The following is a 12,750-nucleotide window of genomic DNA, read 5'->3' as shown; positions in this document are numbered from 1 at the left end:
AAAACCGTGCCTTTTTTCTTCTGCTTGTCTCTTTGGCAGCTATTACTCTGCCCTTTAGCATAATTATGGTAAAGGTGTACACACTTTATCGTAAACACAGCAAGCTTGTTCATCTTAGTTACATTTTTAATAGTTTATCTTTTCTTGTTAGTTTTCTCAGGGTTATCAGCCAAAGTGTCACATGAGAAATAGGCAGTTTGTTGTTTTCACCTGTCTTCCGCGTCCTAGATGGAAGCTGCTGGGCAGCTTTGCTGTCCTTATGTGATAGCTGAGCTGTAACTGTGGCTGTGCAAATACTACATGTGACGTTCTTGCTGTGCTGGTTTGATAAAACTTGTGTGAAAAAGAAAGAGCTTTACAAGTTTGGGATCTTTTGTTAAAGCACAAACATATTTATCTTTGATGTATTACCTTAATTTTTTCATCATTAGGTAAAATTGCATGGCTCTCTTCTAAGCCGTTTTCTCCAATCCGTAACAATGTGTTTGAGAAATTGATCATTCCATAAGCTACTTCAGATTTGTATTTCTCAACATATCTTTCTGAAGTACAAAGCCCTATGCTTTTGACTGAAAGCCATGCTTGGTAATAGCTGTAGAAAAATTGTACTGATGAGCGTGCTGTCTGTTAGGAACTTGTAAAAGACTGTAAGTTCATAGACTACAGGCATGCTGTCTTTTTAAAAGACTATAAATTGTATTTTCCTAATTTGGAAGCTAGTTTTGGTCCTTAATTTGGTTTTTAATAGCTGATTTTCTTAGCAGTAGTGTAGACCATCTAACATCCTGTTAGATGCAAAAAGTGAGACAGTTTGCCCCTTGTATGAAGAGGAAGCTCGGGCAGGTGAGGGCTGCTGCACCTTCTGACAACTTTAGAGAGCCGCAGGGTCCTCGAGTGTAGGAAATGGATCAGTGGGGAAAGCCCAGGTGCATTTATTCACCCTTTGCAGGGTTTTTTGTCTCTGCTGTCTAGAGGTGGAACCTGAAGTGCCTGATGTCCCGCATCTGGGGCTGTTTCTGCAAATACCCTTTTATTCTTAGTTTTTGTACTGGTGAAATACAGCTGCGTGGTGGACAAAATGTGTTAGGTGTGAGGCAGGGATAAATTCTGGATATAATGTAAGGATAATTAGGGTATGCTTTTTCATACTAAACCCTTTCAAGTTACATTGTTAGGAAGGATTAAAACTTGCTCAGTTTCTAATAAATACTTCGTACTATTCAAAGTGGTGCCATTTTGGTGTGAACTCTGAGCGGAAAGTGGAAATGCTCCCTTGGTTTTTCATGGCAGAAATGAACCACTCTGATCTCTGTATGAGAAGATAGAATGAAGCGAAATTAACAGCTGAATTCACCTCATCTCTTTCAGAGAAGTTTCAACCTTGCTGTGAAGCTAAAGGCTGGTGGCTAATGTTATTTCAGATGTATGGCATGTACAACTGCACCTCTGCATGGTAGGCAATTGCTGCATTCCAACTATCTGATTTTACTCAAGGTGAGTGGAGATAGGAGGGCTAAATATAACCTTTCTAGTGACATGGTCTTATTTCAGAGTCTTTCAGAATGTAAGGAAATTTGTCAGGTGCTGCAAAGTAGTTGTGTACATGGGGAACAGAACATGCGGTGCTCAGAGGGCAGCTGATGAAAGGGGCTTGCCTTGCCTCGATTGCCTCTTGCTTCCAGAGTTCATCAGGTTCTGAAAACATAAACACAGCCCCAGGGTCTGCATGGCACGGGCAAGCCATACCTGGCATGTTCACCCCTTTCCTCCGGCTTTCATCTTGCCTCCCAATGCACTGGAGATAGCTTTATTTATGGGCTGAGTGTAGTAATAAATGTGGTTTTAAGAAAATCCCTGTGGGCAAAGCGTGTCTCCCAAGGCTGTACCTGTGTGGTAAAATGGAGGTGGAGTTGCAAATCGGCAGTCAAGCTTCTGCTGTCTTTAGCTGGCAGGATGGCAGTGGCAGGGAGGGTACGATTTGTGCCTTCTGGGGATCCTCAGTTTGTATGCTGATGTTGCCCATCTGTGCTGCTGACGTGCATTACTACTGTGAACTAGGCTTCTGTCATTATGGGTATCTAACAATATACATAGAATTTATAGTCTGCCTGCACTATAAGTTTACTTGGCATTTTTAAGTGTGGTGTAATAAAAAAAGACAAGTAGATATTGTTGGATGGCATGACGTGCTAGGTGCTTGGGATTTCTATGTTTTTGGGAATCCGTCCTGGGTACATATAATCACAGCCTTAGCGCTGTGCTAGTATAATGTGGCTGTGCGCTGAGAGCAGTAAGCGGTGTGTCTTTGAAAAGAGCATATGAACTCCTTTCTGTTTCCTGGATTTTGTGTGTTTGAGTTTATCTTTCCCTCCCCCACTTGCTCGGTTGCAGCTGGGGAGGGTTAGCAAAGAGCATGAAGGAAGGACATCGCAGACATACCCGGTATTGTGCTGACTGCAGCATCCCCCAGCCAGGGGAGAGAAGGCTGACGGTTGCTTATCCCAGACGCTATCAAATGTAAGGGGGGTGGGGAGCGTACAGAGGCTAGAGCAGAACTGTGTTGGAGACATTTTCATTATTGAAGAGAAGGAAGTAGAAAATGTTAGCTGTGTGTAATATATGTAACGCAGCCATGCATAATACATATTAACGTGTGTTACATGTGGTGCAGATGGTTCTCCCCATTGCAATTTATCTCCTCCTTTTGGACTTTGCTAAAGTGCCTCCAGCAGTGCTGACACATCCCAGATGCAGTCCAGAGACACAGCTGAGAAACAGGTCAGTCGTATCAGAAGTCAGGTTTCCTAAAAACATACAAGGAAAGAGACATGAGGCTCCTGAACGTGAAGCCTGTGTAGGATTGCCTTCCTAAACGGATGAATGTTCAAAGTTAACAATACGGCTATGCTGTACAGGAGGAAGAGCTTTGCTGTCATGCATTTATGCAGAAGAGAGGAGGAACTGGTGAAGATGCTTTGGGAAGACATAGGGTTTCTGGGGGACCTACCTGATAAGGTTGGGAATTGATTATCTTGGAGATCATGGTAGGCAGGAGGGATCTAAGTGCTGTGTGGGGGGAAAAAAATGAACGTGGGTGTTGGGAGAGGAAAAAATTATAGGTCATCTGGGATTAAGTCCTATCCTAAACAACATGGGAATCATGTACTCAGAGCAGTGAACACAGTAAATGTATGCCGATCAAGAAAGTTGGAAGGTGTCTGTTCCTCATTCATTCTTGTTTTCTTTGTCTTCCCATCGTGTTCTGTCTACTTGATCTTTTTTTCCTGCTTCGTTAAGATAAACACAAAGTAATTCAGGGGAAGTAGTTTTGAGCAGAATTCAACAGAAAGCATGTGTGGTTAATGATGTTTCCACAAAGTTCTCATTATGTTCCCTGTTTCCCCCTTGATAATCCCATAATTCTTCCTGTGATGCAACACAATACCTCTAAAATCTGGATTTCTCTCTCTGTCCATGACACTGAAGTACACCCATATAGGGTCCACTTTCTGCTTTGATTGCTGCAGTCTTTTTCTCTTGACTTCCTTCACTCTCACAGCCTCCAAACCAGACACGGCTGCAGTGACCTGTTTCCTACTGTTTGTCCAGATCATCTCTGTACTGTCAAGAAGTTGAATTTCTTGTCCTTTATTGCTCATGGTGATTGTGACATTAATCTCTTCTTTCTGCTCTACTAGTAGTTGCGATATTGGTGTCCCTCAGCTTTCTTGGTTATCTTCTGTACTCTGCACTGGCCATTATTTGCTTAATTCTCTGTTCAGTCGATCATAACCATCCAGGCACTTACTGAGGGCATCTGGGCAAAGTGAAGCAATGGATCAAGAGCCATGTTCAGCATCAGGAGTCAAACTCCAAAGCCAGAGGTCAGGAGCCAGAATCAAGAGAGGGGATGGGATGAAAAGCTGTCCTGTCAACCACAGTATGAAGCATGTTGGCCAGGCAGGGAAATCTGCAGGAAGGGCCTAACCAGGCCCATTTCTCCAGTTGTTACAGGAGGGGGAGAATGTGGGCAAGAGCACTGACCAGCTGGTGCTAGTGGAAGGGATGCCATGCAGGAGGATTTCTAATGCTGCTTTATGCTCTGAAATTATTGCAACAGCGACTTATCTATGCTAGCCATAGATAGGCACGCTGGGACCCAACATCATCTGTTGCCAAAAGATAATTTAAAAGCCTTTTCCTTCCCTGCCTCATAAAGACATACTCCTTTTACTGGGTAGGGGTTTCTGTTTTCCTAATCCAAAAAAGTCCATGAGTAGTTACTCTTTTCAGTTGTGCTTGCAAGTTGCTAACATTTTTCTCCAGTGGAAATTGAATACCTTGGCTCAGAAGCTGCTCTCTCCTTTGTAGGAAGGTGAAGAAGGAAACACAGAAGTGAGGTAGAAGAAAAGACTCATGCAAAACATCTTTCTCTCCTGATGCGTCATGCTTTTGCATGTGACAGAAACTAGTCCCAGTGCAGCAAAGAAATGTCAAGTATTTAGCAGTATAAATTCACATCAAACGTCTCTAAGCGAAGTTGAGCTCTCCTGGTTCTCGTGAGCAAAGAGCTGTTTGGCACGCATTGCTGCCAAGAGACAGGCAGCTGCAGCTGCTGTATCAGGAAGTTCGTATTGGGCTGGTTTGCTGCAAAAAGTGCAATGCAGAACTTGCATTAACCTCTCATTGCAGCCATTTAATTTTTTTAATTGAAACCAGATTATTATGAAGAATTAATGAGACTCTCCCAAGTGCACATGCAGCATCCCAATAAACAGTAATAAGCTTTAAATTCATAAGAGGTGACAGATCTCTGCTCCTGTTGGCTTACTTTGCACACAGGAATAATTCATTGCTCGTTAGGGTTATTTGAATAAAATATTAGGCAGGCTTTCTTTTTATGGCATGAAAAGAAGTTTGTAGGCACTCTTCCCACCCCCCACCCCCCACCCCTTTTTTTTTTTCTTTCTTCTCTGAGCATACCTGAGATACCTAAGGGCTTGTAGGATATTGCAGGCAAACAGCTGTTCAACTCAAGTGTGCTCAGTAGTTGATGAGTGAGGGATTTCTGTTTGTGTTCCAGATGCTGGTCTCTTCAGGGCTGTACCGAAAGCTCACTTGAAGAAAGATTTGGAGATCTGGTAACTGCTGAGCATTTCCTTCTTGCTTTCTTTCCAGAGAGAGGATACCCACCCTTCCTGCCATTAGCCTTCTCCAGTTTCTCAAAGTCAGCAGGTCATACGTAATGATATATCTTAAACAAAACCCCAACAAACCCACAAACCCAGCACTTTATAGGTAACGCCTTGTGGGGAGTTCCGCAGCAGTGCTGACGTAAGTGTTATGAAGGTGCAGCTGTTTATGGGACTGGCAACCAGATCAGGGAATTGAACTGGCTTTGACAGTTGAGGGATGGGGGGGGAACGGGGGAGGGGGGGCTCTTTGAAGCTAGATCAGTTCCTCGATGTGGCTCGCAGCACAGCTGGGTGGTGCACTGCTGCACTGGGGAGGAAGCACAGGCTGGGAGTGGGATGGGAGACGTGAGGGAACTCCTGCCACTTGTGTTGCCACTTACAGTGATATCTGTAAGATGGTGACCGAGTTTGAGAATTATTGTGGTTCTGAGTCTTTTCTTAAGGAAACCAGAGTTTTGGGACCTACGTTTGCCAGTAAGCCTCATCACAGCTTTCCTTGTGAAGATCGCTTTTAACGCCACTTTACAGATGTGACAGCAAAGGTTAACTGACTTTCAGAAAGGATTTGTTTTGGGAACAAAGGTAAAATGTGAAATGTCTGAGTTCCCCGTGTGTATGGTCTCTGTTGGTGGCTTTCGTGTGGTTTCCTGTGGCCGGAGTCTGTGCTGTCTGTGCTGTGGTAGAGCTGGAGCAGCTGTCAACAGCGCTTGGCCAGAAGGAAGTTGACTTTAGTGGAATCACTCACAATTTGCCATTTTCTTTGCAAAGAAAACCTCTCAGAAATATTGACATTTTTCAACAAAGACCAGCACCACCCAGCCCTGGTCAGCAGTAAGACACTAGTTCATCTGTGTGCCTTTTAGCAAAACACAAGGAAACCGGTTCAGATCTGTTTTAAGGCAACCTTCAAAATAATATTCAGGAAACTTCTTCTTTCCACCAGGAGTAACCTTCTGACAAAACTCCTGATGTGGCTTTTGGTTTAGCTGGAAGGATTTTCTCTGCTATGAAGATTTTTCAACGTACTTCTTTTCTGTCTGATACTATGGAGCTATGGCAATGAGCAAGACTTTTTGAGATGCATTGAACAGTTTTGTTCAATGAACTTAAATAAAAGATTAAATTGTGCTTGTTCTAGTCTGAGCATGATCAGAAGTACTGCATGGTGGTACGTTATGTTTGGAAAGCTAACACTGCATCTAAGTATGAGCCTCAAACCTTTTGAAGACAGATTTAGTTATTTCCTCCAGTTAGGAAAAATATTTTAAATTTAATTTAAATTCCATTAGACCTTGTTCCTGTGTTCAGGAGGTAATAGCTGATTAGGTTCTCAGTTACTTTCCATTTCTGGAAGGAAATCTATTTTGTGGCTTATGGGGTAAAGTGACTGAAGAGTTTAAGTGCGTATAGACATAGCTGTCCCTGTTAAGGAAAAAATATAGTTGAAGGAATATTATGAAAAAGTGAAAGGTGAAAGCTTTTTCAGCATGTGGCCTGCACGGGGCACAATAAATCTACCCTAAAGATGGTCTCATGCATGAGATTCTGTCAAAGGTAAATCTTGTTCATTTAGAGGCTCATGCTCGTGGCAGGAGATTTATGCTACCTGACTGGTATGCCTGGAGGAAAAGATGTATTAAATGCTAGCAGAAAAGAAGGAAAAAAACTTGTCAAAATTTGTGGTTTATTAAAATGGTGCCAACATTTGGTCAGAGCCAGCCACGCTAGACTTGTAATCGATTCTGGGAGCTGAGTTTACAGGAAAATTTTGTTCTTCTATTAAAAAGAACAGGATGAACTTTTCAACCTAGTAGGTACAGAGCCTGCTTTCCATGGGCCTAACTCTGTCAGCAAAACAAATGACTCTTAAGAAAGAACAGGCAAACTATTACGATAAAGCATTATGGGAGGTGTTTTTTCACAGCGAAATCCAGATAACTGAAGTCAGAAACCTGCCCTTCTAAGTCTCCTCTTGGACAGTGAACTAGACATCTGACTTGGAAGATAGGAAAAGGAGAGAGAAAAACTTATAGGATACTTATTTGTATCTGCAAAAACAATTTTGAAACCCATATGAAAAGTGTTTTTTGCTGGGGAGAAAGAATCATCCATTATAAAACAACAGTTGGAGCAAGGTCTTTAAGACCTTTTCCCGTATGTCATGCAGAGAAAGCTGTTGTTGTCACCCCCCCTCCACGTAGCTGCGTGGGTCCCTGCAAATGCATCGCAGTGTGCAGTGACATATCATTCCTACCTAAGGATCATGAATCATGTTCCATTTGTAAAAGGCCTTAGGTCCCATTAATGCTTAAAAAAACCCCAAACAAACACACCACAGCTTCCCAGCTTTATACTTGCTTAATACAGTCTGCTTTATAGCAGATTTGTTGGAGAGGTTGGTCATGATTCTTGTTCTGTTCTTGTCCAAATCACAGTCCAACTTTCATGAAGAACAAGTTCTGAATGCTTACAATTATTTATTTATTGTAAGGGATTAAGACCCAAGTTCCTTTGGGAAGGATCCCAGAACCCTGTTAGGCACAGTAAAAATTACAATGCAAAGAAGTCGTCCTCACTAAGGTACTGAACTGGTACACGGCTCTTCAGAGACTGAACGTGGCTTTCCTGCATTGCGGTAGCTTCTCCTTAAAAAAACAAGACACCTTCGGACCTTATCCTTCAAGGACTGCTGTTCACTTGCAATCACACATTGCAGAAGAGTGTTGAACACAGTCTGTCCTGGAGAACCCTGTTTCTTATTTCCCTATTGCATTAAGGGAAACCCTTAATGAGAACAAGCATTCCTGTTTCTTTGTTTGGAGAATAGTTATTCCTCTTTAGTATTTTGTGCTTGCCAAGAAGTACTTTTGCGATTAAAGTAGCTTGTTGTTTTAGATCGATAGTCTGGGTGTGGGATACAAGAGCTGCTGGATCCAGCTTCCATGGACCAGAAAATCTGAGTCAGTTTACTGCCACCCTAGCTTCCTGCTGAGGGAGAGGTGGGATTGCTGAGGATTAGCAGTTGTATGAATAAAGAAAGATACGTAAAAGATGAATGTTTTTAAGTGACATGAACCTTCCTTTTCCAGCCACGCAGACGCTGGCGTTTCATAGTCAGTCTATTACAAGGAACAAGCTATTAGGAAAATGGAATTTCTTGGAATTGCAACATTTGCAAACCTTGTGTTGTTCCAAATTAGAATGAAAAGTCAAAACCTCCCATTGAATGAAAACTCTGGGGATAGGAGAAAGTTGATTTGTGACTATGGAAGCATTTCATACCTTTATATTCGGTACAGCGCACTGATAATGCGAATATCAAAGCTAACACTTCGTAAGTTGAAGAAAAAGAAATTCAGTTAAGTGGAGGCACAGTACTTTGACATTTTTACTTTTACCCATTTTGAATTTTCATGCACGTCACAAGACAAAGAACAACCACACTCAATTCTAATCAAGAGGTCTTTTCATCTGAGGGGACGTGAGTTAGAGAGTTCCTCTCCTAAAGGTAAGACTCACACCTTACATGCCGAGTGAGTTTTCAGTGTGATTTCCCCAAATACAGGTAAATAAACTGCAGTGTCTGTGGTAGAGGGGACTGCATTTGTGCTTTACTCTGAAAGTTTTAAAATGAGCATTGTGTCCCGTTCCAGGTGCTTTGGGAAGGAGTATGAGAACAGGGAGATACTCAACAGAGCTTTATTTCAATACCTCTCCTGTAATTCCCTAGTGTAATGAAACCTGCAGTTCATAGAGTTCTTGAGCTGGAGATAATCTCCTGTTTGTTGTGTTTCATTGTTACTGCATCTTTCTTTTATGACTCTTCCTATGTCCCTTTATTTTAAGTATGTCATTTTGGCATCTTAAACACTTTGTATTGGTTAGTTTTAATTATTTAGTTTTGTTGAGTAATATAGTCATTATTGGGCTAAACTTAAGGCCTGATCATATCTTGGATCTCCCTTAGGTCTCTTATTTGAGAGTTAACAGTTAAATGTTTCCCTTCACCTGTTTCATGCCAGTCATGATTTTACAGGCCTTGGTTTCCCTACTGATTTCTTTGCCAAGCTGAAGTCTTCATAAATTTAAATGCTTTTCACACAGAAGCTGTATCATATTATTAATTTGTCCTCCTTGTACTTTTTCTAGTTCTGTTATATCCTTTCTGAGAAGAGAATTGTATGTAGTATCAAAGGTATTGTTGCATGAATAACACTTCCTTTTTTATTTTCTCTTCTTAATAATGAATTATGTTCTATGCGCCTGTTAGGCATCATTTAGGGAACTCTTGCTGCCAGAGAAGGAGCCAAAGTAAGTCCAAGATCTCTCTTCTCTACTGAACTTTCTGATGATAGTAACATACTAGAGACCTTTATCGTATGTACCTAGAGAAGGATTTTTTTCACATTTATGTTTCCCCTTATTTAATTTTTTATTTGTATTTTGCTTCACAGTTACCGGTTATATTCAAATTCTTCCATGGCTTGTAGTTTGATAACATGCTATGGCAAAGTTTGCTGATGATGTTGAATAAGTTGTGTTGTAAAGGTGAGTGCCACCTGCAAAGATATCCAGAAGACTGTTCTGAGGGTGCCATCTTAATGCCATTCAAATGAAATTCAGTGTTGATATGCACAAATGATGAAAAAACCTGACCTCAGCTTAAACCCAAGATGTGTTATGAGCTAATCATGGCTATTTGGGAATGAGACCTTGCAATTGTATTAGAGAACGAAAAAATCACTCTAATACCCACAGTCAAAAAAGCAGATCAAATGTTGAGAATTAGTATGGGGAAATAAGAACTAGTAGGAGGAAAATTAAATAAAAGTACAAATATTTGCTGCTGTATAAATTCAGTGTGCCCATACCCTGACTGCTGTGTGTAGTTCAGCTGTCCCTGTCTTCCACCTTGAAAAGGGCTGTAATAGAACTAGTTCAGAGAAGGCCACAGATGGTCTCAAGGTACAGAATGGCTTCTATAGGAAGAATGACTGAATCAGTCTTTCTTCCTGGGAAAGATATAACTGAAGTGGAATATCACAAATATATATGAATTCATAGATGACATGGAGATGGCTAACAGAAAAAGGTTGTCCTTCTGTGGGAAGGGACAGTTAATTTGGGACTATCCAGTGAAACATAGAGGAAATAGATGGCACGTAAAAGGATGTGTTTTTTCACATATGCACTTAAAGTATGGAACTCCTGACAGAAAATTGTGAGTGGTAGAACCAGTGCATTTATCATAATTCCACCAAGGCCAGGGAATACTACGAGGAAGTTACCACTTCAGTTTTTTACCAACCACCGATGCAGTGGGATGTTCTGCACCTGCGTGAAGTTAATGGGTGACGCTGAATCGGAGAAAGCAGTCAATCTACTGGAGGGCAGGACCGACCATTCCCTCTGCTTAGCAAGTTCCTTCTGGATGGCCATCAAAAATGTCATGGAGTTCAGTAAAGGTAGATGCAAAATCCTGCACTTGGGATGTCATAACGCCATGTACCAGTGCAGGCTGGGCATACACAGGATAAAAAAAAAAACGCTTTGCAGAAAGATGCTGGTGAGCAGTCAGCTGAATAGGCATCTGCAGTTTCTCTTGCACCAGTGGGGACTGACTGGTCTGTGTTAGCAAGAGCATGGCCAGCAGGGGAGTGGTTCCCGCTTGAGGGAAGTGATTATTCCCCTGTCTTTGACACTTACGGGGTCATGTTTGGGGCGATGTGTTTGGTGTGGGCCACCCCAGAGCAAAAGGGATATTTACAAACTGGAGAGGGTCGAGGGAGGGTCGTCAAGGCAGTCAGGATGCTGCAGGACGTACTGCACGAGCAGAGGCCGAGGGCTGGGTTTGTGCAGCCTGCAGGTGAGAAGTCTTGAGTGTGTCTAATTCCCACCTTCCACCACCTAACGGGTAACTATCAGAGAAGTATTCAGATAAACCTTTCTTGCATCTGTGTTTCCCAAGACTTGTCATGCCTTTCTGCCTCCTCCATCTTACCTTGATTTTGGAGAGATGGAGCTGCTCGGAGCAGGGATAGTCACGAGCTGAGGCAGGTGTCAGGGCCTGTACTGGGCACTGGGGGCGAGAGGTGCGCCCTACGGGCTGCTGTTTCTTGGAGTAAGAACATTGGGGATGTGGAGGAGTGTAAGAGTAGAGGAAAAGGAGGAAGTCTTGGTAGGAAAGACAATTTAGGAAAGGTTAGGAAAGAAGACAGAAAATTTCAGGGGTTCTGGGTTGAAAGGATGAAGAGAAATGGGCTCTCAGAGTTGGGGTGGGTTGTGAAACAGTTTGGAGACAGAAGGGCTTGGGAAATAAAAAGTCACAGCTGGGAAAAAGCAGATAAGAGGGGTGAGTCAGGGGACGAGCGTGCTGTACTACACAGGATTTGGGGTGAGAATGGGCAGGAATTACTGTGGTGCTTCCCTGCTGCCTCTAACCAACTCTGATCAGGAGACAGAAATTTGTGAAGATTTGGCCACCTTCTCCCAGCAGCAAGGGGTCTGTCTTTCCCACATTCTCTTCTTGTCTCTCAAAAGTATAAAATTTGAAGTTTAATTTCCAAACGAGATGATAACAATTTTGCTGGCTATCTATTTTTAAACCAACATGTCAGCAAACCATAGTAATGTCATGGATCCCCCAAACTCATCTCCTCTACAGTTTTTCTCCTCCTTTTGCAGTGTGAGATGGGGAAGTATGCGCACACTGCTGTCCCAGTGTGCAGGCTCAGCTGCTGGTTGCACTGTCCCATGTTGCATTGTCTCCTTTGCTCAAATTCATTTCCAAGTCTAGCCAGATAGATGAAGAAATAAACTGTGGACAAAAGACCACAAAGACCATCTGCTTAGCTGGCAGATGACAATTACTGGTCTTAAAGACATCCTTAGGTGGCCTTTAAAGCCTCCAGAAACAGTAGCTGAGTCTCAGTAATATTATATTGAGTGTAAAAACACCTCTGGAAAGTGAGTTCAGCTTCCCTGTTACCTACTAACAGATCAGATATTGGAGCTTCTCAGTCTGTGAAATAAATACTGTCATACATTAAGGAGAAAAGCTCTTAATGTTGTTTTATTCACTCATTAGTTAACTCTTATGCTGCCATAATATGCAGTGCAGGTCCCTTTTTAAAGTATTGTAAAATCTACATTGTTTCTGGGATGCTTCCTGTCACACAAAGGGACCTGAGATGCACTGACATGGAAAGTTGACATGAAAGAAAAAGTTAATTTAAGCGTGTGTTTCCTATTGTTACAGTTCTATGGAAAATAAGCTGTTTCATTTTAGAAGGAAAAAAAGCAGAGCATGCAGGTACAAATAATATACATAATAAACGACAGACTTCTGGAACAGGTTAGCAGAGAAGGTCACTGCAGAAAAATAATGTAAACCCGAGTTAGGTTGTTTGCTGAGTAAGGAGAATGTTTCAGGGATGATGTGAAAAGCCAGCAAGAAGGCAAGTCAGAACTATGGTTAAGGGACAAATATAGTGACATTTTCCTTTTCCCTGCCTCAATTTGTCTTTCCTATTCACATGTCACAGTGAAGTAGCTC

This window comes from Falco cherrug, chromosome 6, assembly GCF_023634085.1.
Source record: "Falco cherrug isolate bFalChe1 chromosome 6, bFalChe1.pri, whole genome shotgun sequence".
NCBI classification, from domain to species: domain Eukaryota; kingdom Metazoa; phylum Chordata; class Aves; order Falconiformes; family Falconidae; genus Falco; species Falco cherrug.
The sequence above is the reverse complement of the archived record's forward strand: the minus strand, read 5'-3'. Positions refer to the sequence as shown.